Here is a 23,672-nt window from a genome sequence, read left to right as displayed (position 1 = left end):
TTTCTTTAGCTGAGAATCCCATCCTCCTCAACACTATCACAATTTGGGGGTTAAATCTTAAGGAAGAAAAAAGACAAGAAGAACAATTGCTTAGATATACTTTTTTAGTATTTGCAATGATTTATGTTGTTCAGTACTTTGGCCACCTCATGCGAAGAGTTGACTCATTGGAAAAGACTCTGATGCTGGGAGGGATTGGGGGCAGGAGGAAAAGAGGATGACAGAGGATGAGATGGCTGGAAGGCATCACCAACTTGATGGACATGAGTTTGGGTAAACTCCAGGAGTTGGTGATGGACAGGGAGGCCTGGCATGCTGCGGTTCATGGGGTCGCAAAGAGTTGGACACAACTGAGCAACTGAAATGAACTGAACTGAACTGATGTTGTAAATAGCTTATTCCTACACCCTCCCCTTACTACCTCTTTAATTATTTATGCATTCATTTCTGACTTTCTGAATGAACATTGAACTTTGAAAGTCTAAAGAAAGAAAATGGTCCAGAAAAAAATTTACTTTCCCATAAAAATATCTTTCATTGTATCATAGAAATAAATAAAGGTTTGCGTGTAAAAGAGAAACAATAAAAATATGCTTGTATTCGTTGATTGAAAACAACATATCAACGTGTATATCCTACTTCTCTCATCTGTGAGAGGTATCTTTTTTAAAAGTTAAATGATGCCAAATCTCTATTGGTGTATGAACATAAAAATAGAAGCATGTAATACACTCAAATAACCATCAACAATTTATTGAGAACAAGTTGTTTAGATGTCTTAGATATGAATTTGTACCTTATATTTTTCCATTGCCCAGAACCCAGATTATCAGCTGATTATTTCTGTCAGTTTTATATCCTTCTTCTTTTAAAACATTTAATAAGTTATTTAAGGCAGCAGAATGACTACCCTGCACTGGAACCACTCACAAATAATTACAATGCAACAGACATTGCAGTGCGTGTTTTGAAATGTGATTGTGGAAGATGAAATTCTGCAAAACAGACAGGAGACAATATGAAAAATGACTAGAAAATCAGACAACCTTAGAGATCTCAGGCACCAGTAAATTTTTACTCTATGTGGTTGACACAGAGGAACTTAACTGTCTGTTAATAGTCATGGCCATCGTTAGATATTCAACTTGCTGGTTGAAATCTCCAGATCCTGTGACTTTCTAGGAGAAAGTTCAGAAACTCTCAGGAGGGTACTTTTGTGATGTGAGGGGGGCAGGCAAGAGAAAGAAAAAAGGGAGAAGAATGGTTGGTGTATACTTCTACTGAAATGTCTGTAGAATTTGCTCTGAAAGACACTAGTCCTAAAACGTGGATTTTTTTCTTATTTTGGCATGAGTGATATACTAACTTAGCAAATTTTTTTTTATTATAGTTGATTTACAGTGTTGTATTAGTTTCAGATGTACAGCAAAGTGATTCAGTTATACATATACGTACCCACTATTTTTTAAAATTGAGATTCTTTTCCCATGTAGGCCTTATGTAGTTTGAAGAGTTCCCTGTACTGTGCAACAGGTTCATATTAGTTATCTGTTTTGTATATAATACTGTGTATATGTAAATCCCAATCTCCCAATTTATCCCTCCCCACTCACATCCCCTGGTAACCATAAATTTGTTTTCTCTATCTGTGACTCTACTTCTGTTTTGTGTATAAGTTTATTTGTACCTTTTTTTAGATTCCACATACAAACAATATTATATAATATGTGTCTCTCTGTGTCTGACCTCACTCAGTATGACAATCTCTAGGTTCATCCATGTTGCTGCAAATGGTATTATTTTGTTCTTTTTTTTGTGACTGAGTAATATGCTATTGTATATATGTACAACATCTTCTGTATCCGCTCATCTATCAGTGGGCACTTAGAGTGCTTCCGTGTCCTAGCTATTGTAAATAGTGCTGCAGTGAACATTGTGGTGCATATATATTTTTGAATTATGGTTTTCTCAGGATGGGCTTCCCTTGTGGCTCAGCTGGTAAAGAATCCGCCTGCAATACGGGAGACCTGGGTTCAATCCCTGGGTTGGGAAGATCCTCTGGAGAAGGGAAAGGCTACCCACTCCAGTATTCTGGCCTAGAGAATCCCATGAACAATCCACGGGGTCATAAAGAGTCAGACACAACTAAGCGACTTTCACTTTTGCTTTCTCAGGATATATGCCCAGAAGTGATATTGTCATGTCATATGGTAGTTCTTTTTTAGTGTTTTAAAGAGCCTCTGTACTGTTCTCCATAGTGGCTACATTTCCACCAACAATGTAGGAGGGTTCCCTTTTCTCCACCTCCACCTCCCTCTCCAGCTTATTGTTTGCAGATTCTTTGATGATGGCCATTCTGACTGGCATTACAAATAGCTATGAAAAGAAGAGCAGGGAAAGGCAAAGGAGAAAAGGAAAGATATACCCATCTGAATACAGAGTTTGAAAGAATAACAAGGGGAAATAAGAAAGCCTTAAGTGAACAATGCAAAGAAATAGAGGGAAACAATAGAATGGGAAAGACTAGAGATGTCTTCAAGAAAATTGGAAATAGCAAGAGAACATTTCATGCAAAGATGGGTATAATAAAGAACAGAAATGGGATGGACCTAACAGAAGGAAAAGAGATTAAGAAGGGATGGCAAGAATATACAGAAGAGCTGTATGAAGAAGGTCTTCATGACCCGGATAACCACAGTGGTGTGATCACTCATCTAGTGCCAGACATCCTGGAATGTGAAGTCAAGTAAGCTTTAGGAAGAATTACTACAAACAAAGCTAGTGGAGGTGATGGAATTCCAGTTAAGCTATTTCAAATCCTAAAAGATGGTGCTATGAAAGTGCTACATTCAGTATGCCAGTAAATTTGGAAAACTTGGCAATGGCCATAGGATTGGAAGAGGTGAGATTTCATTCCAACTCAAAAAGTGCAGTGTCAAAAACTGTTCAAACTACTGCACAATTGTGCTCATTTTACATGCTAGCAAGGTAATGCTCAATATCCTTCAAGCTTGGCTTCTATAGTAGGTTAACTAAGAACTTCCAGATGTACAAGCTGGGTTTAAATAAGGCAGAGGAACCAGAGCTCAAACTGCTAACATCTGTTGGATAATAGAAAAAGCAAGAGAATTCTAGAGAAACATCTACTTCTGCTTCATTGAATGTGCTAAAGTCTTTGACTGCGCTAAAGTCTTCGACTGCGTGGATCACAACAAACTGTGTAAAATTCTTAAAGAGATGGAAATTTCAGACCACCTTATCTGTCTCCTAAGAAACCTTTATGCAGGTCAAGAAGCAATAGTTAGAACTGGACATATAACAACAGACCGGTTCCAAATTGGGAAAGGGGTACGTCAAGGTTGTATGGTTACCCTGCTTATTTAACTTATATGCAGAGTACCTCATGCAAAATGCAGGGCTGGATGAAGCTCAAGCTGGAATCAAGATTGCTGGGAGAATTATCAACAACCTCATATATGCAGATGGCACCACGCTAATGGCAGAAAATAAGAGAAACTAAAGAGCCTCTTGATGAAGGAGAAAGAGGAGAGTGAAAAAGCTAGCTAAAACTCAACATTCAGAAATCTAAGATTATGGCGTCCAGTCCCACCACTTTATGACAAACAGAAGGGAAAAAATAGAAACAGTGACAGACTTTATTTTCTTGGGCTCCAAAATCACTGCAGATGGCAACTGCAGCCATGAAATTAAAAGATGCTTGCCCCTTGGAAGAAAAGCTATGACAATCCTAGACAGTGTGTTTGGAGAAGGCAGTGGCACCCCACTCCAGTACTCTTGCCTTGGAAAATCCCATGGATGGAGGAGCCTGGTGGGCTCCAGTCCATCGGGTCGCAAAGAGTTGAACATGACTGAACAACTTCACTTTCACTTTTTACTCTTATGCATTGTAGAAGGAAATGGCAACCCACTCCAGTGTTCTTGCCTGGAGAATCCCAGGGACGGGGGAGCCTGGTGGGCTGCCGTCTATGGGGTCACATAGAGTTGGACACAACTGAAATGACAGCAGCAGCAGAAGTTTTTATGTTTAATTAGATACCGTTTGTTTATTTTTGTTTTTATTTTCATTATTCAGTGGATCAAAAAAGATCTTGCTGTGATTTATGTCAAAGAGTGTTCTGCCTGTGTTTTCCTCCAACAGTTTTATAGTGTCTGGCCTAACGTTTAGATCTTTAATCCATTTTGAGTTTATTTTTGAAACACATGAATTTTTGATAATGATACAAATTCTGGTTAAGACCCTCGACCAGACTGTCAAGTATATATTCTGTGTATTCCATCAGTATATATTCTACTTGAAAGAAGCCAGCTTTGAACTTCCTCCATTTGCTCCACTGGGCCTTTCACATCACCATGAAAATAAGGGAAACGATTCATGGCACCTCCTTGTCAGAGATGTATGTTCATGTGTGTATTCAGAGCATGACTGCAGTATGAAACATCTGTTATTTTACAAGAATGCCTAATGAAATTTGTTTCTAAAGGTAGTGTCCTGACTCCGAAATCAAATAAGTTTAGAATGAGTCAAAGACACTTGCTTGACCTCTGAGCATACATAGTTTGTAATAGGAAACATGTTAACTATGAATTTTAATATGTTGCAAAGTTCCCTAATTTGAAGCTGTATTCTGTGCCTCAAACACTAAAAAATTTGGAGGTGAATGAATGGTCTTGATGGACATGTGGCATCTTTAGGGAGTATGCAGTGGATGCTTGCCAGCAATACACATATAAGGGTTAGCGTTTTAAGTTTAGTTTTGTGTCATAATGCATACTATGATGAAAGGGATGCATTGATTGAATGATCACATCCTGGTTCTCATTCACGTCACCTGACATCCTGTGATTAAGGCAGAGGGCACAACCCTATGGTTGTTATTAAAGGATTCTATGAGTGATTATTTGCGCTTTTTCAACTTTAATAGGCTTTTTTTTTTTTCTATCACCATTGATGCCACGACTGTTACAGAGTCTGCCTGGGGGTAGAAATACGTATCTGTTACTAAATATGTTTAAGGCTATTATGGAGATGAGTAACAAAAGAAAAAAAAGACAAAAAACTCCATAGTGTGAGAGTGGCTGATATTTCACCCAACTGCCTTCGAATAATGGCAGATTTTCCCTTAGGAGAGGCGTTCACTTTTATTTAGGGAATCGCCTGTTTGGGGTCATGCCATAGGGCATTGTGCAGAGAGGGGAAAAAGAAAGAAAAATGATACCCAAAAACCAAAAACTTAGAAGAACTTGTAGGTTTTGGTTGGTAGGCCAGAGGATTAGTGGACTCAGGAACTGGAAAGAGGAGGGTCTAGACCAGTAATTTTCAAACTAACTACTCATAAGAATTACCAAGAGGAACTTTTCACTGATACTTATTTATTAGTTTCTGTCTGCAAAGATTCTAATTTCCTGGGTCTGGGCGTGGTAGGGGGCGGGCGGGGGGGAGGTGGGTCTCAGATAACAACATTTTAATTTAATTAAATCTCTCTGGTGAAACTTCTAATTCTCCAGCCAGGGAAGAGAGGCAGTGGGGAGAAGTTGACCGTGGCTGAACGAAGTTTATGGGAAGAGATGAACAGTAAGGAGTTTCCAAAACTGGCAAGAGAAAAGGGACTTTAAAATAAGAGCTGGATGTTATGAATCTTGACATTATTTGTTGTTCTGGCTGTTGTATCCTTTCCCTGTGCTGGTTTTTGTCTTTGGTGAGCTGTGTTGTGTGCAGCAATCCTGTATTGAGGGAGCTGTGGGGAATGGGAAGTGAGGGTCCAGTCCTAGTTAGAACTGGTGCCAGGAAAAGAATAACAACTGTTAGAGTTGAAACAAAAGATCCAGAGCGATCAACCATGAAATGAGATAATTAGAAGAATATAAGGTACCTGGTATGTTTTTAGGTCTCTGGACTTCCCACTGTACATCTTCTGTTTGTTGTTATAATTATCGTCGGTAACTAGTATAGGTGAGGTAATTTGCTATCCTAACAGTAGGTAGAAGTAATATGATTGACTTAGCTCGTGGATTTTAAGGATGTGCTAGCGAACTTGGAATATCGCTGTAAAATTTAAATGGATCCTACTTGAGTCATAGAAATATGTACTTACTCTTCATTTTGTCTAGAAAAATCATCTAGCAATGTTGTTATCACTGTACTGAAAGCTGTATTGTAAAAATGCTTTCCAAAACATCCTTAAATTTTCCCATAAATAATATATTTTTATGCTGAATCATAACGATCTAATTTCCCAAAGGCATTGTTAAGGGTCGGTGTTGTGGTTACAATGCTCTCAGCCATTCAATAATTCACCATTGTTAGGTGCTGCATAGCCTGTTTGTAGGGCTCATGTACTCCTTTTAGATTTGAGTTTCTGATGTTCTCACTGAAGAACTAGCCTAAAAATAGCAAACAGAGCCTCTCTGTGCTTATCAGATGGCTGCACATCTTTTGGAAAATTCATGGGAGAGAAAGCTGCCAGGTGTATTGACTCTCTTAACCATGGGTGAGGCTAAGACTGAGAGTCATGGATCTCAGGGAAAGGCGCTGGCTGCTTCCTCATCCAGAAAGTGTTCCCTTTTGCCGACTCATTTCGAAGTGGAAGCTCTGCAATCATAGTCCACTTTCCCCCACACAGCCTCTCTGGACATAAGGCCCACTGCCCGATTAATCTCGCCTTCATCAAAACAGGAGGGAATCAGCAAAACACTCCATGTGAAATCTGAGTCTGAACTCACATGCTATTTGGAGGCTCACTGGGCAGGTGCACTCACGCTGCTATGTGGGAGCATTTGTTCTGAAGGGGATGTCGTGTTGATTTTGCATTTTTGAGGTTCTCTTGCTTTGAAATAAACCCAATGAAAACTGACTGGAGTAATTTAAAGAACATCAATTAAGGATCTTCAGATAGGACTGCAAATAATTATCATCTGGGAATCCCTTTTAAACTGCTGCTTTTCATAGCCCCTGGAGTGACGCTTTCTGGAGTCACAGTCCCTGGGGGAAAGGCCCAGAAATACTTATTTTTAATCAATTATTTCATTGATTCTGATGTACAGTCAGATTTGGAAGTCATTTCTTAATCTATCTGAGATAAATAAAAATAAGTACAAGAATAACATAACAAGCTGAAAAAGGGTGTTAGAAAGAGAATGAGAAAAATCATTGTAAAAAATTAATAATGGGAAAAAAAGCAAGAGATATAAACTTCAGACAGAGGAAATATTAAGCACTGCAGCAGGCAGCTGCCAACTGCGATTTGTTCTGGTCTAGAAGAAAGGAACCAGGAAAACAATGTTTCCTAATCCGCAGGGGCTGCAATTACCCTTGCATTCGTCATTTGTATACTAAGAGTAAATTAACTGTAATAAGACATTGTCACTGAACAAATGTTTCCTGCTTGGAAAATCAGTGCTTCGGCTTTGCCCCTCCTTTTATGCTCCGGTGGGAGAGCTGAACATTATCTTGGGTCAATGTTCTCTTCTACCGATGTTATCATTTAATTATATCTCCATCACACCTAACCTTCTAAATGAAATATTTCCTTAAAAATGCATGCCTTCAATAGGAACATGTAAAATAGGAAAGTAGAAATGTTTCAAATCCATAAGACTCAAAGCGCCGTCTTATATCATGGGACCCCAACAGGTGGTAGCAAAAGTCATCATTTTGATTCCTATTGAACAAAACCCAGTTCAGTCTGAAATATTAGAGAATGGGGAAAAGTCTATTATTATCTTATTTTAAATATAGAAAACTTACAAGAAGTAGAAGTGCTCTTAGGTTAAGGGTCAACATGGGAAAGAATATAAAGTAAAATTGCTTTTGTAAGTATGAGTAGATAATTTACATGTAAGAAATAAGTTGAGCTTTATTGGCTTTTCATTCATTTCTGCCACTCTTACATCAAAACTCTACCTTGAGGTCTAGTGTTGTCTTTGCAAAGAAATCTGTGCTCATTTAATCCTGAAAAACAAGGCCTTTTATTCTCTGAGTTTCATGGTTTCTAGGAAGAAAAACAAAGAAACAAACATAGACTTTTTCCATTTGTAAAAGGGGCAGAATAATAGTATCTACTATGTGAAAACTGAGTGAGTTAATATATGTAGAGTTTGGGAAAACATCTGACCCATTGTAAACATTACGCAAGTGTTCAGTGTGACTCTTACAAAGGCTAAGAGTCTCCTATGAACAATTTCCCTTCCATTTTTCCGTGCTTCTTCCTATAACATTTTTGCTTTGTAGCAATGTGTTTTAAGTGATATAATACTTTGTACAGTAATAATTGAAGAGTTGTGTATCAGGCAGTTCTTCCAGAGACCAATATTCTCTTATTTATAATGTCCCTTGGTGCATTTATATAAAAAAATGTCATAAGTAGAAATCCTGTCCCAGCCTTTGGCATTAAAGGAGATTGTGAATAACAATGGAAAGCCAAGGGAAGGAAAAAATGAGTCGACAGGAGCACATGGAGATTTGATCCCTGGGTCAGGGAGACTCCCTGACATAGGAAATGACAACCCACTCCAGTATTCTTGCCTGGGAAATCCCATGCACAGAGGAACCTGGCCCACTAAAGTTCACCGGGTCGGAAAGAGTCAGGCAAGACTTGGCAACTACACAACAACAACTGCTGAATGGCTGCCCTCTGAGGAGATTAAGACATCCTGGATGAGACAGATAAGGAGGAGCTTCTTATTTACATCAAAGGACTACAAATACCACCACCAAACAGCTGTCCTCTCACAAGCTGTAGAAGTTCTTTGCTCCTCCTCAATCTTTCACCTATGTCTTTGTCTGTTTTACTGTTCTCTACAAACCTTCCCCAATAATACTCTAGTTCACAATATTACTTTACTACCTAAAGTTCCCATAGACTTCTCCCTTAAACTGTTGCTGTGTCATTTAGCCATCCCGCTCCCCTACCCCATCTCTCTGCCACAATTAGTTGAACTCGCTGTGTTGTGACAACAGAGAATGAAATATATTCATCTTAAACTATGGTCAGAATATTGATGATTATGCATCCCAAATGAAATGAACACCATATTTCCTAACACCAGCTGATTGCAAATAATCTATGTCTAGCATCTCTCTGTTTTGCTGAACTTCACACATTATTACAATTGATATTCTGCCTCTGTTACCATGCTTTCCCTCTCCCAATACCATGTACAATTTGTAAGTTTTATTTTTATCATTTTAAATGTCAGTTGTCTTCAACAGCCTCCTTTTTGCTTAATGTCATCAATTAGAAAAAGAAATTTAAGTTGCAAAGACAGATACAGAGTGAAAGGGACATAACAAAATTTTAAAGAAATGGGTGTAGCACAAATCAAAACTTACTCCATTTTCAAAAAGAAAATGAGTGCTTTTTCCTATCAAGAAAAATGATACTACTGATATATAAGACTTTTATTTCAACATCAATAATTTTTCACAAGAGAGCAAAGTCACCACCTTAATTCTAAGACAGGGAAATTCCTTTCAGTTATTTCCTGAAAAAACTTATAAAATCCAGATGCCTTTTTAAAAGAAGTAGTTGATCTGTTGGATCTTCATTAAAATGTAAAACTTCAGCTCTGTGAAAGACAATGCCAAGAGAATTAGAAGATAAGCTACAGACTTGTAGAAAATCTTTACGAAAGATAAAAAAAAAGTCTAATTTTGGACTGTTACCCAAACATACAAAGAACTCTTAAAATTCGAAATTCAGAAAACAAACAACCTGAATGAAAAAGGGGCCAAAGACCTTAGTGGAAACCTCACCAAATAAAATATGCAAATGGCAAATAAAGAGATGCTCCGAGTCATATGTCATCATGGAAAAATGCTAATTAAACCATAATGAGATACTACTGCATATCTACTACAGTGGTGCAGACCTGGGACACTGTCAACACCAAATGCTGACAAGAATGAGAAGCATCCGGAACCCTCATTCATTGCTTATGAGAATGAAAAATGGTGTAGCCACTTGGGAAGATGATTTTAAAAACTAAATATACTCTTATCACGTGATCCAGTAATCATACTTCATGGTATTTACACAAAGAATTTGAAAACTATGGTCACACAATAACCTGCACACAAAAGATTATAGCATTTCATTATTAATTGCCAAAAACTTAGATGGAGCCAATATGTCTTTCAGGGTGTGAATGGATAAATTGTGGCACATCCAGACAATGGAATATCATTCAGTGCTAAAAAGAAGGGTGCTTTTAAGCCATGACAAGAAATAAAGGAAAGAAATTTATATCATTAAATGGAAGAAGTCAACCTGAAGAGACTATTGTGTGTTTCCAAATATATGACATTCTGGAAAAGGCAAAACTGTTAAGACATGAATAAAAGATTAATGGTTGCCAGGAGTTGGGCAAGGGAAAAGATAAATGGGGCACAGAGGATTTTGAGGGCAGTGAGAATACTCTGTATGACACCATAATGATGGATGCATGTCGTTATACATTGTGCTGAATTCATAGACTGTGTAACACTGCACCAAGAATGAACTGTAAACCATGGGTTGGGAGTGATTATGATGTGTCAGTGTAGGTTGCCCAATCAAAAATAACCACTTTGGAGGGGAATATTGATAGTGGGGGAGGCTATACAAGTGTGGGGGCAGGGAATATATGGGGCATCTCTATACTTCCTGCTCAGCTTTGCAGTGAACCCAAAACTTTTTTAGAAAGATTGTCTTAATAAAAAAGAAAATAAAATTAAAAAATTCCTCTTCAAAGCACAAATGAAAGACCTGATGTCATGTGAGGAAGAATCAGAGCCCTCTGTTTATTTACTTTAGCATTAATGCCAGGTCCCATTGACAAAGTATTTTTTGATAGCACTCTCTTGATTCTCCCACTTGGCCACTAAATGCTATCCTTTTGGAGCTATTTCCATATCATTTTTTCCCATCTGTGTATTACTAAATACCTCCAACTGATCAAAAATATTTCTTTCCTTGAATTCAATAATAAGTGACAATCCTTCTCCTGTAATGTTAGTAAAAATAACAGGAAATAATATGGGGGTAGAGGAAAGAAGAGACCATTCCTATTGGAAATTGTAATAGACCAGGAATCTGGAGCTAAAGTGTAATTTTGATGATGCAAAAATCCATTTTTGTATACTATCTAAGTTGAAGTGAAGTGTTAGTCACTCAGTTGTGTTCGACTCTTTGTGATCCCATGGACTACAGCCTGCCAGTTTCCTCTGTCCATGGAATTTTCCAGGCAAGAATACTGGAGTGGGTTGCCATGCCCTCCTCCAGGGGATCTTGCTGATGCAAGGACTGAACCCAGGTCTTCTGCATTGCAGGATTCTTAACCATCTGAGATACCAGGGGAGCCCCAGCCTTTTAAATACGGAGATTATGCAGTCAATCACCTGAGTATCTGGTCTACATAAATTTAACTTTGATATATGCACTGTCCTATTTGTGGTATTTTATAAACCTGTGTTTTTAAAATTATATATTTAAGGTGGACATAAGTTTAAAACTGTTATTGAATCTTTTATTTTGTATATTTGTCTAAAATCTACTGTATAAAGAACCATATAATTGTGGTTATAGCATAAATCATTCAAGCAACTAATATTTCAGTGCCTTAGTGGTAGAAATTAGCTAGCAGAAGAGGCAGAATCTTTCTCCTAATCAATCTTGCAATCAAGTAGGAAAAAGAGACAACAAACCAGTCAACAAATAACAGTAAAAATGTTTATCTCACCTGATGCCCTGACAAATTTCTGTTTTATCAGGCAGTAAGAATTTCATGGGTTAATATATGTCCATGTTTTCTTTAGCAGATGAGAAAGCCAGAAGGAAATTTAAAACCTTCAAGAGGAAGAATGATACAGGAGAAAGGACAGGAAATAAATGATCTGAGTTTGACTCTCCTTTTAACTTTTACTTGTGAAACCTTTCTTGTGTGAAACCACATTTCTGAACCTCTGCTTTCCATTTCAGCATGGAATTCACTTAATACCTGGCCTTCTTCATTGTTTTCAGAAACCAATGGGACCACGTGGAGAACAACACAAGGGTAACAAAAGTGACTTATAAGACATTAAGGAATCATTCTTAGAGAAATAAATTGCACCAGATTTTTTTTCTCCCTTAAAACTACGGGTGACACTATTCTATATATAGGGTACTGTTTGTTGTTTAGTTGCTGAGTTGTGTCTGACTCTTGTGACCCCATGGACTGAAGCATACCAGGTTTGCCTATGCTTCACTCTTTCCCAGAGTTTGCTCAAACTCATGTCCACTGAGTGGATGATGCCATCTAACTATCTCATCCTTGCTTCCCAGGTGGCACTGGGAAGAGGTAAAGAACCTGCCTGCCAGTGTAGGAGACGCAAGAGACAAGGGTTTGATCACAGGGTCAGGAAGACCCCGTGGAGGAGGGCATGACAACCCGCTCCAGTATTCTTGCCTGGAGAATCCCATGGACAGAGGAGCCTGGTGGGCTACAGTCTGTAAGGTTGCAAAGAGTTGGACATGACTGAAACACCTTAGTACCCATAGATATATTTCATATATTTTGTTAAGATTTCACTAAATCTTTTGAAACAAAATATTAAATTCTAAAATTAGGAAATATCTTAAAGTTTATCTAGTTCAACTACCATTTGATGTTTAAAATCTCATCTATAACTTCCACATAACATGTGAGTTTAAGTATGCCAAAATTTTAATTCCTCCAGTGATGGGGAATTTAGAACTTACTGAAACAGTAAAAACGGTGTCAGAAGTGTCTTCTTAATTTGCAGCTGGAATGTCTCTTGGAAGCTCCTGCCAAATATTCCTCAATTACCAAGACATTGGGTATGTATAGGTTGTGCACTGTACAAGGGTCCTGATTAATGGGACATTGTTCTGACTGTAAATGTTGTGGATTTGTCTATTACAATTTTTTTTTCCTAGCCAGTGGAAACAAATAAAGAGCAAGTGACATTTAAAAATTCTTTGAAAGGTACCTTTTGAGTTAATAGTAGCCCTGTTCTATCATTTGTAGTGAGATAGATAAAAGTCCATCCCTTCTCCCATGGTGACCTTTTGGATATTTTAATTTGATCTGTATAGTTCCAAGAGCCTGTAGACTTCCTCTTTGAGAGGGACTTGGGTTTTATATTTCTAAAGCACAAGTTGCCCACCTTGATCAGTATAAAAATAAATGTAACAATTGTGAAAATTATCCAGCTACTTATGTATGCTGTGCTTAGTCACTCAGTCATGTCTGAGTTTTGAGAGTGCATGAACTGTAGCCCACCAGGCTCCTCTGTCCATGGGACTTCTCCAGGCAAGAACATTGGAGTAGGTTGCCATGCCTTCCTCCAGGCAATCTTACCAAGCCAGGGATTGAACCCAGGTCTCCCACATTGCAGGTGGATTCTTTACCATCTGAGCCACCAGGGACGCCAAACAGCTACTTACAAGAACATGAAAAACAGCACGCAGTGTTTTCTCTACTGTGGACTTGCATTGGGATTGTAACATGCCATGGTATTTCAAAGAATTGGTTATCAGTAATATGGATTAAAATGTAGTTATTTCTGATATTACCCAAGTAATACTTAAAGGCACTTCTTATAACACTCTCATGTTATTCCCTACAGTATCATAGAGCTTCCATTTTCTGTTAAGAATAGATTCAGAATATCACCTCATAAAATATATTCTTATCCAGTGTGTACATATCAGTAATATTCAATGTAATTTAGCTAAATTTATATTGTTAAACTAGTGATTCTGATATTAAAATAGAATCTATGTCTTGGTTTTGAATTTACAATCTTATTTTGAAGAGACAATGAATATGATTGCTCAAATAAATTTTATCTTAAGCTTGTAGCTTAAAGGGAAGGGTGTCAGAATTAGAATAAAGATATTGTGATTAACAAAGATATTATTACATGCTGCCCTTCCATTGTTAGCTGTCAGTTCAGTTGCTCAGTCATGTCTGACTCTTTGTGACCCCATGGACTGCAGCACGCCAGGCTTCCTTGTCCATCACCACCTCCTGGAGCTTGCTCAAACTCATGTCTATCAGGTCGGTGATGCCATCCATCCATCTCATCCACTGTCTTCCCCTTCTCCTCCTGCTTTCAACCTTTCCCAGCATCAGGGTCTTTTCCAAGGAGTCAGTTCTTTTCATCAGGTGGCCAAAGTATTGGAGCTTCAGCTTCAGCATCAGTCCTTCCAATGAATATTCGGAACTGATCTCCTTTTGTCAGGTTTGATCTCCTTGTAGTCTAAGGGACTCTCAAGAATCTTCTCCAACACCGTGGTTCAAAAGCATCAATTCTCTGTGTTTGACCTTTGTTAATTTGATTAATATGTGTCTTGGGGTGTTTCACCTTGGGTTTATCCTGTTTGGGATTCTCTGGGTTTCTTGGACTTGGGTGATTATTTCCTTCCCCATTTTAGGGAAGTTTTCAACTATTTTCTCCTCAAGTATTTTCTCATGGTCTTTCTTTTTGTCTTCTTCTTCTGGGACTCCTATGATTTGAATGTTGGGACATTTAATATTGTCCTGGAGGTCTCTGAGATTGTCCTCATTTCTTTTAATTCATTTTTCTTTTTTCCTCTCTGATTCATTTATTTCTACCATTCTATCTTCTATTTCACTGATCCTATTTTCTGCCTCCGTTATTCTACTATTTGTTGCCTCTAGAGTGTTTTTGATCTCATTTATTGCATTATTCATTATATATTGACTCTTTTTTATTTCTTCTGGGTCCTTGTTAAATCTTTCTTGCATCTTACAATGAAGTACCATTTCACACCAGTCAGAATGGCTGTGATCCAAAAGTCTACAAGCAATAAATGCTAGAGAGGGTGTGGAGGAAAGGGAACCCTCTTACACTGTTGGTGGGAATGCAAACTAGTACAGCCACTATGGAGAACAGTGTGGAGATTCCTTAAAAAAACTGGAAATAGAATTGCCTTATGACCCAGCAATCCCACTGCTGGGCATACACACCGAGGAAACCAGAATTGAAAGAGACCCGTGTACCCCAATGCTCATCGCAGCACTGTTTATAGTAGCCAGGACATGGAAGCAACCTAGATGTCCATCAGCAGATGAATGGATAAGAAAGCGGTGGTACATTTACACAATGGAATATTCAGTTCAGTTCAGTTGCTCAGTCGTGTCCAACTCTTTGCGACCCCATGAATCAGCACGCCAGGCCTCCCTGTCCATCACCAACTCCCTGAGTTCACTCAGATTCATGTCCATCGAGTCAGTGATGCCATCCAGCCGTCTCTCCTCTGTCATCCCCTTCTCCTCCTGCCCCCAATCCCTCCCAGCATCAGAGTCTTTTCCAATGAGTCAACTCTTTGCATGAGGTGGCCAAAGTACTGGAGTTTCAGCTTTAGCATCATGCCTTCCAAAGAAATCCCAGGGTTGATCTCCTTCAGAATGGACTTGTTGGGTCTCCTTGCAGTCCAAGGGACTCTCAAGAGTCTTCTCCAATACCACAGTTCAAAAGCATCAATTCTTCAGCATTCAGCCTTCTTCAGAGTCCAACTCTCACATCCATTCATGACTACTGGAAAAACCATAGCCTTGACTAAATGGACCTTAGTTGGCATAGTAATGGCTCTGCTTTTGAATATGCTATCTAGGTTGGTCATAACTTTACTTCCAAGGAATTAATTTCATGGCTGCAGTGATTTTGGAGCCCCAAAAAATAAAGTCTGACACTGTTTCCACTGTTTCCCCATCTATTAAGTGATGGGATCGGATACCATGATCTTTGTTTTCTGAATGTTGAGCTTGAAGCCAACTTTTTCGCTCTCCTCTTTCACTTTCATCAAGAGGCTTTTTAGTTCCTCTTCACTTTCTGCCATAAGGGTGGTGTCATCTGCATATCTGACGTTATTGATATTTCTCCTGGCAATCTTGATTCCAGCTTGTGCTTCTTCCAGCCCAGCGCTTCTCATGATGTAGTCTGCATAGAAGTTAAATAAGCAGGGTGACAATATACAGCCTAGACGTACTCCTTTTCCTATTTGGAACCAGTCTGTTGTTCCATGTCCAGTTTTAACTGTTGCTTCCTGACCTGCATACAGATTTCTCAAGAGGCAGGTCAGGTGGTCTGGTATTCCCATCTCTTGAAGACTTTTCCGCAGTTTATTGTGATCCACACAGTCAAAGGCTTTGGCATAGTCAATAAAGCAGAAAAAGATGTTTTTCTGGAACTCTCTTGCTTTTTCCATGATCCAGCGGATGTTGGCAATTTGATCTCTGGTTCATCTGCCTTTCTCAGCCATTAAAAAGAATACATTTCAATCAGTTCTAATGAGGTGGATGAAACTGGAGCCTATTATACAGAGTGAAGTAAGCCAGAAAGAAAAACACCAATACAGTATACTAACACATATATATGGAATTTAGAAAGATGGTAACGATAACCCTGTATGCGAGACAGCAAAAGAGACACAAATGAATAGAACAGTATTTTGGACTCTGAGGGAGAGGGAGAGGGTGGGATGATTTGGGGGAATGTCATGGAAACATGTATAATATCATATAAGAAACAAATCACCAGTCCAGGTTCGATACAGGATGCTTGGGGCTGGTGCACTGGGATGACCTGGAGGGATGGTACAGGGAGGGAGATGGGAGGGGGGTTCAGGATGGGGAACACGTGCATGCCCGTGGCGGATTCATGTTGATGTGTGGCAGAACCAATACAATATTGTAAAGTAATTAGCCTCCAATTAAAATAAATTTAAATTTAAAAAAAGCCAAAAACATCAATTTTTTGTTGCTCAGTTTTCTTTATAGTCCAACTCTCATATCCATACATGATGCTAGCTTTGACTAAACTGACATTTATTGGCAAAGTAATATCTCTGGTTTTTAATATGCTGTCTAGGTTGGTCATAGCTTTTCTTCCAAGGAGCAAGTATCTTTTAATTTCGTGGCTGCAGTCACCATCTGCAGTGATTTTAGGGCTTCCCAAAATAAAGTCTGTCATTGTTTCCATTGTTTCCCCATCTATTTGCCATGAAGTGATGGGACCAGATGCCATGATCTTAGTTTTCTGAATGTTGAGTTTTAAGCCAACTTTTTCACTCTTCTCTTTCACTTTCATCAAGAGGCTCTTTAGTTCTTCTTTGCTTTCTGCCATAAGGGTGTATCATCTGCGTATCTGAGATTATTGATATTTCTCCCAGCAATCTTGATTCCAGCTTGTACTTTATCCATGCTGGAATTTCTCATGATGTACTCTGCATAGAATTTAAATAAGCATGGTGGCAATATACAGCCTTGACATACTCCTTTTGCAATTTGGAACCAGTCTGTTCCATGTCCAGTTCTAACTGTTGGTTCCTGACCTGCATACAGATTTCTCAGGAGGCAGGTAAGGTGGTCTGGTGTTCCCAACTCTTGAAGAATTTTCTCTTGAAGAATTTTTAACTAAATGGGTCTCAATTCTTTTATCTCATATCCAGTAATCTGTCTAGATTTTTTTTCTAGAACAGGACTTACCACTTATGAAACCTTTATATGTTTTTTAAAACAGGAAAAAAATAATCGTTTTCATTGTCAAAGTTACATTAGTTTTAAAGCATTTGAATTTAAAAAAAAAAGTGCTGTTTTGTCTCCTTGCCAGGTTAGCCATCTAATTTCCCAAGGTCAATCACAAACCTTAGATTTTTTGTTTATCTCTGAAGCCATTTTTTTTTTTTTTTGGTCCCTAAAGAAGAACTGTTTAGACACATTAGCATTTTAAAAACACAAATGGATTTCCTTCATTTATTCAGCAGATAGAGTCTACTCTTTCTAGGCAGTGTTCATTCTTATACATGGGGATAGATAATAAAGAAAGAAGAAAATAACAGATAATTATATAAAGAAAATAAAACAGGGCAGCCTGGCAATGATGAATAGGATAGTGTTTCATTAATTTGGTGGACAGGGAAAATCTCTCGAAGCAGTGGTATCAGGACAGAGTATTCCAGAACAATGAATTGAGCTATGGCAAAAACAAACTTAGCACCATCAAGAAACAAATTCAAGGCTCCAAGTGGATGAATCAGATTAAGGGAGTAGAACGTGGCAGAAATTAGCCCCTGACAAGAGAGTCATCCTGTTCTTAAAAGCTTTGAAGCCAGGCATTGACTTCTCTCTAGTTATGAAAATTCCAGGTGGCATCTTCTCCAACAGAAGACTGTTTTGTCTATGTTGAAATTCTGCTATTTACTGTTATTTCATTAATTTTCTTAGCTCGATCTTCCGAGTAACTTGCTGCAGCTTCTGTATCAGCACTTGCAGCTTCACTTTGGACTTGGATGTAATCGAGATGGTTTCTTTCCTTTAGCCTCATGACCCAACTTCTACTAGTTTCAGACTTTTCTTCTGCAGCTTCTTCATCTCTCTTATCCTTTATATGGTTGAAGAGCATTAGAGCGTTGCTCTGGATTAGGCTTAAGCTTAAGGGGATGCTGTGGCTGGTTTGATCTTCTATCCAGGTCATAAAGACTTCTGCCTTATCAGCATTATGGCTTTTTCTTGTTCTTATCATTTGTGTGCTCCACTGGAGTAACAAAGTAATTTCCTTTAAGAGTTTTCCTGTTGCATTCACAATGTGAGCTGTTTGGGCCAAAGGCCTAGATTTCAGTCTATCTCAGCTTTAAACATGCTGTCCTCACTAAACTCAATCATCTCTAGCTTTTGATGTAATGTGAGAGACATGCAGTTCTTCCTTTCACTTGAATCCTTAGAGGCCATAGTAGGGTTACTACTCAGCCTAATTTTAATACTGTTGTATCTCAGGGAACAAAAAGGCCCAAGAGGAGGAACAAAGATGGGGAAACAACACGTCTCTATCAAATTCACTCATCGTATATGGGTGCCATTCATGGCATCCCTGAGCAATTTTAATAGTAATATCAAAGATCACTGATCAAAGATGATCACAACACAACAAGAATGAAAACATTCTAAATATTGTGAAAATTACCAAATTGTGACACAGAGATATAAAGTTAGTAAATATTGTTGGCCCAGGGACACCAACAAATTTGGTCAATGCAGTATTGTCACAATCTTTCGGTTTGTAAAAAACCATAATATCTGCAAAGTGCAATAGATCAAAGTGTAGTAAGACTGAGACAGAAGTCGATGATGGTGGTGATTCTGGGACTGTGAATAATAGTGAGGGTGGAGGTAAGGACATCAATTAGATGGGAATATAGAATATCTAGAACAGAGTGGCAGTTGTCCAGATAGTATTGAACAGAATTGGTATATGTTTTAGAGAAACAGTCAACATAGGAGTGTGGTGAGAAGAGGGAACGAGAGGAATATTTTAATGACAAATCCTAGGATACTGGCTCGTGCAAATGATTAAATCTGATACACTTTATTGGAATGGCAAAGGTTAGGGAAAGGGAACATTGTGACATGTTCAACTGAAGCTACCACTTAGAAATACAAGTGAAAATGTTATGTGGCTAGTTGACTATTTAAAAAAACTGGAGTTCAGGAAAATTTTTTAGAGAGTATGCATTACAGGCATAACTTGGAGAGTCATCACCATTGATAATACTTAAAGTCAAGTGAGTGTCTAAGGGATCCTAGTATATATTTTCATTTTAATGCAGTCTTTGCTCTGTTTCCTAATTTATTCCCTCTTCATCCTGTCTTATTTGCTTTTTGGAACTTTGGTTTTTGGAAAAGTTGAATCAAGAATTTATTCTTAGCATTTAAAATTTTTGAATTATTTTCATTTATAAAAAATGCATACATATGCAAGTCTTTTTTAATACAAGTGTTTTTCTAGGAGGACAAATGTACATAGAGTAGAAAGTAAGCCCCTCTGTTAACCCTGTTCCTCTAGACACTCACTTTCTCTCAGGAAACACAATGTGGGTTCCAACTGTTTTACACAAATGGGAGTTGAGTAGGCTCTTCTGTACATTGTTTATTTTACTGGAAGTTAGATGTTGAAAAACTTATGTGTCCCACTCTACAGTGTACCATACTTATTGACTGGTCTGTTGAGGCACATTTCATGTGTGCTCATGCTCAGTTGCTTCAGCAGTGTCTACCTCTTTGCTACTCTATGGAGTATATAGCCCTCCAGGCTCCTCTGTCCATAGGATTCTCCAGGCAAGAATACTGGGGTTGCCATGCTCTCCTCTAGGGGATCCTCCTAATCCAAGGGTCAAACTTACATCTCCTATGTGCCCTCCCTGCTGAGCCACCTGGGAAGTGTATGAAGCACATTTGGGTCCTTCATATTCTCTCCTGTTTCCTGCATTATCTGTTTGTTTACTTTCTCTATCTCTAGCTACTACTCCATATTTAGGGATTCTGTTTTATAGCAAATTCCTTTGACGTGCTGATCATAATCACGAAAATCCTTTCTTTCCCTTTCTCTGTCTTATTACATTTAATGTGTCTATTGTCCATTTCTATAATGATTGTATTGTTACCTTTAATTCTTTCTTGATCTCTACCACCTCAGTTGCCTTTTATTTGCTATGTTCCTTTCTTCCTGTTTGCTTTACATCAACTCTGAATATATCTTTTTTTTGTAATCTTTAATAACTGTCTTTCTGTGTGAATGGAAGCTATCATTTTCTGGTCTACCCTTTGTGCTAGTAACGGGCAGCAGAGATGGTCAATATCTTCCAAGCTGGAATGTTTTCTCAAAATATTTTCCAAATAAATATATTGTGTCTTGTGTTCTGGAGGCAACACGTTATTGAGTCTTTCTTCCAGAGGGAGCAGATACTGTAGAGATAGTTCAGTGTGTTTCTAGCATGCCTCACCTGGATTTCTCAGGATTACTTTGTAGGTCTGCCCAGTTCAGTGTTGCTAGCAGATGGAAGGTGATTTTCCCTTTCATATTGGGAATCATGTTTGGAGACATAAATGGGGTACTCTTGGCATCACTTCTTTTTCAGCTTCTCATCTGATGCTCTGTGCTCTAGAACCAAATTCCCAAATTATTCTTCTGGCGAGTCACTCACCCAACTCTCATCATTCTAAGAGTTTTATCATTGATCCCTCTGGATGGCATCATTGTATTCAGAGACATAAAGCACCCTGTTTGTGATGTGGAGATGTGTTTTAGATTTTTGGATCTCTTCCTGAATTTGGATGAATTTTGGCAGACAATATTCTTGTCTTAGCTGTTTCCTACTTTGTTTTTTAAAAGGTTTTCCAAAGTTATTTTTGTTTCTTAGGTTAATATTTGTTATTTTCATGAAAGAAAGAGAGAGAGAAAAAACCCTCAGTTTTTTATCTTCAGGCTTTTGTAAGTCTTCAGCAATCCAGTAATTCTTCAGTAATTTGGGTGTTTTTTTCTCAGCAAATGAGCTCACTAAGCAGAGGAAACTGACTCTAGTTTCCTGATCTCCTATTTACAAAGCAGCCACGCTTGTCTCTTCCCATACAGAGGCTGTTCTAGCATTTATACACATTATTTTATTTAACAGCTACCCTCTGTGGAGTTGAGATTATTATTATTATTTTAGAGATGATGAAACTGAGACTCAAGTTAACTATTCTGAAATTTTACAGATATAGAGCAGTAATTGAGCCCAGTTCTTGATGTAACAGTAATTTGAGGCAAGATTTGATTCTTAAATACTATGCACTGTAAAGATAGTGTTAACAAAATATTACATTTTATTGAGATTTATTCAGTTGATTATTATATTGTACAAATAGCTTTTTCCTTGCTAGCATCTTTCATTGGGAGATATTAATCCTATGTGGTTATTAAGAAGAATGTGAGCTCTGCTGCTGCTGCTAAGTTGCTTCAGTTGTGTCCGACTCCATAGATGGCAGCCTACCAGGTTCCTCCGTCCATGGATTTTTCAGGCAAGAGTACTGGAGTGGGATGCCATTGCCTTCTCTGATGTGAGCTCTAATACCTGCTATATCTACCAGTTTATTTGCTTGCATGAAGCGTGATTTGAACCCACTCCAGTGTTCTTGCCTGGAGAATCCCAGGGACAGGGGAGCCTGCTGGGCTGCCGTCTGTGGGGTCGCACAGAGTCGGACACGACTGAAGTGACTTAGCAGCAGCAGCAGCAGCAGAGTGGTTTGAGGGCTGAATAACATAATGTGAATGTACCTAGATAAATGTTGTGTGAATGAAATTATGGTAGGTGTTCAGTAAGTGCTCATTAGCCCCACTTGTCAAAATCAATCCCCAACTAACTGATTGAAAAAAAATTGTCTACTGACCAATTCAGGGTACCAATTAACATTCCTTAATTGTAGTAACAGTGAGGCCATCCAGCCAGTTTCCCAAATGAAGTGAAGTGAAAGTTGCTCAGTCATGTCTGATTTTTTGGGACCCCATGGATTGTAACCTTTCAGGCTCCTCTGTCCCTAGAGTTCTCCAGGCAAGAATACTGGAGTGGGTTGCCATTCCCTTCTCCAGGAGATCTTCCCAAACCAGGGATCAAACCCAGGTCTCCCGCATTGCAGGAAGAGTCTTTACCATCTGAGCAACCAGGGAAGGCCAAGAGGGGACATTTAAGATTATTATGATAATTTTAATCTTTGCTTTACTTTCTCAAACCTATGTAACACAATCCAAAGGTCACCATGTCTAGCAATGGTTTCATGGGTATATAATTATCCCCAAATTCATTAAATCGTGTACCTTATATATGTACAAATTTTTACATGTGAATCATACCTCAATAAAGTGGCTTTAAAATTATGTTGTGAGAAAAAAAAAAAACACAAAAATAAGGATCACCATGTCATACATAGACGATAAGGATTATACCTGAATTTTGAAAATTAGCATGGTGTCATGTGCCGGGGTCCAGCCCCGGTGGATCCAGGGTGATTCGAAGGTGGGGACAGAGTCGGCATCTTTGGAAAAATACATATTTAATCACAGATATAGAGAGATTAGAAGTGGATAGTGTAGTAGGAAGATTAGTGGAGAAAAGGAGGCTGAATAACTTGGATTACGTGGAATAGCATCCATGCTCCAGATGGGAATTCAGCCAGAAAAACGGGAGCAAGAAAGAAGCGACATGGGGGAATCAGTCTTTCCGGAAACTGATCCGATGTCTTTATTTTTGGGTTAGCTTATATACCTTTTGTTACACATAGGGATGAATACAGAGTCATGCGGGGGTCAGCAGTCCTGACCTTTATCAAAATCAGGTGCTTCACATAAATGCATTAAAAAAAAGATCTTAGGAATATTACATCATCTTCTGGCCATGAGTGAGACCTGCTGACATTTTATGATCCTTTCTTTCTGATAACCAAAAAACTTATTTCTTCCAAGGGTGTTTTTTCTTAAACCAGGCACCACCCTCCAAATAAAGTTGCATTCCTATAGGGTGAGGGTGTAGTGAGTTACAATCAAGAAAGGAATTTTTTAACCCAAGGTTAACATGATTAGTCTTAAAGGTTAATACTTATTTCTCCTATATGCTTAAAGGTTAATACTTATTTCTTCCTATATGCTAGTTATATTCATTATAAGGGTAGGGAACATGGAGATTTAGCAGCAAACATCTGCCCAACAAGTGAAAATCCTTTCACCAATGCTCCCCTTAAGATCTATTTGGTCTTAAGATAGTGACAAAGTTACATTTTTGCATAGCAAGGACACAGTGATTTATAATAAAGTACAGTGATCTATTACAAAAGAGAAA

General features: G+C 38.4%; 1 long non-coding RNA gene across 2 annotated transcripts in view; it reads left to right on the top strand.

Annotated features, from left to right (window-relative positions):
- LOC138437017 (uncharacterized) overlaps positions 1-23,672 on the top strand; it is a 102,136-nt gene that overhangs the window by 68,676 nt on the left and 9,788 nt on the right. For both annotated transcript variants that reach the window (XR_011255730.1, XR_011255729.1), the window contains 2 exons: positions 11,976-12,051; positions 12,782-12,836. This is a non-coding gene — a long non-coding RNA (uncharacterized lncRNA). The remainder of the gene's footprint in view (positions 1-11,975; positions 12,052-12,781; positions 12,837-23,672) is intronic.

Source organism: Ovis canadensis, chromosome 3 (genome assembly GCF_042477335.2).
Source record: "Ovis canadensis isolate MfBH-ARS-UI-01 breed Bighorn chromosome 3, ARS-UI_OviCan_v2, whole genome shotgun sequence".
In the NCBI taxonomy this organism is placed as follows: Eukaryota; Metazoa; Chordata; class Mammalia; order Artiodactyla; family Bovidae; genus Ovis; species Ovis canadensis.
This window is presented reverse-complemented; position numbering and strand designations above follow the sequence as displayed.